This window comes from Myotis lucifugus, unplaced genomic scaffold (assembly GCF_000147115.1).
Source record: "Myotis lucifugus unplaced genomic scaffold, Myoluc2.0 scaffold_13, whole genome shotgun sequence".
Lineage (NCBI taxonomy): Eukaryota > Metazoa > Chordata > Mammalia > Chiroptera > Vespertilionidae > Myotis > Myotis lucifugus.
Window position 1 is genome coordinate 6,529,394 of NW_005871061.1, and position 1,697 is coordinate 6,531,090.

A 1,697-nucleotide genomic window follows, 5' to 3' on the forward strand; every position below is an offset into this window, starting at 1 on the left:
AAACACAAATATATAAAACTAGGAGCCCAGCAGGTGAATTCATGCGGCACCGCCCACCCTAGAGTTGCCTCCCCGCCTCCCTACCTCCTCACTTCTCTGCTCCTGCCTCCCTGCTTCTGCCCCATCTCCCTGCTTCCCCACTCCCGCCTCCCAACTTTTCTGCTTCCCTGCTCCCACCTCCCCATTTCTGCCCCATCTTCCATCTCCAGAGCAACACCCTAGGTGCATGCAGGCAACCTCCTGGTGATAGGAGCTAATAAGGAGGTAATATGCTAATGGTCCAGTCGTGAGGCGTTACAGCATCCTGGCTAATTTGCACATTACCTGTTTATATGTATCGATTAGAAATGAAAGTAGAGACATCACAACTGATACAACAAAAATTATAAAAATAATAAAAGGGTGGGAAATGTCAGCAGGGCATGGCGTCCTGGAGCCCAGAGGCAGCAGCACCTCTGCTCAGTGGGATTCCCAGGCTTCCCCTTTTCTGCTGCTCCCAAAGGATGTTTGCCTGGCAGGCTGAGGGGGAGCTCATAGTAAACCAAATTCTCAAAGAAAACTTTCTTCCAGCTACTGCAAAGGCATTGACATTTCAGGAGGCTGTGTGGCAAGGTATGAAATCCAAATCGAGTCAGAAGAATTTAAGGAGAAGATGACATGGTAAATCAGTGCCACCTGGTAAGTCAGGCACTACTATAAAAGAAAAAATCAAAGGAATGCACAGATCTTAGGTATTTACCTCTGTCCCCAAATACTGACCACACCCTGCTGCATAGTTGCTGCTGTTTAAACCCTTGGGTGAACTTGACCATTCTTTCCTAGGCATTTGCCAAAAAATTTGTCTATTTTGTTCATAGACATTTCCATATTATAATTATATAAGAATATGTTATCTATTTAGATGTTAATTAAAGGCAACAGACAGCTGGGAAAAAATAAAATACTGTTATGAACAATTATATGCCAACAAATATGATAACCTACAAAAATGAATAACTTCATGGAAACATAAATTGACCAAGACTAAATCATGAAAAATTGAAAATATGGACATACTAATAATAAGTAAGAGAATGAATCTATATTAAAAAACCTCCCAACAAAGAAAAGGTCGGGCCAGATGGCTTTATTTGTGAACTCTACTGAACATTTAATGAAAAATTAAAGCCAATCCTTCTAACACTCTTCAAAATTGAAAACTTCTAAACTCATTTTACGTAATGAGTCTGTATACCAAATCCAGACAAAGATAGTATAAGGAAAGAAAATTTGGACCAATATCCCTGAGGAATATAGATACAAAATTCCTCAATGAATTTATAGCAAACCAAATTCAACAGCACATTAAAAGAATCGTACACCATGATCAAGTGGGATTTATCCCTGGGATACAAGCGTGTTTCAATCTATGAAAATCACTAAACCTGATACACCACATTAATATAATGAAGTATAAATACCACATAAATATATTAATAAATGCAGAAAAGGCATTTGATGAAATTGAGTCTCATTTTTTTTATAATTTAAAACATTCTCAACAAACTAGGTATAGAATAAATGCACCTCAACATAATAAAGGCCACAGCTAACATTATAGTCTATGGTGAAAAACTGAAAGTTTTTCCTCTAAGATGAAGAATAAGATAAGGATGCTCACTCTCACTATCTCTACTCGAGAAAGTACTGAAAGAATT

General features: G+C 38.4%; 1 pseudogene; it reads left to right on the forward strand.

The window, feature by feature from the left end:
- The first annotated feature begins 422 nt into the window (after positions 1–422).
- LOC106696341 lies at positions 423–758 on the forward strand (annotated as a pseudogene).
- The last annotated feature ends 939 nt before the right edge of the window (positions 759–1,697 follow it).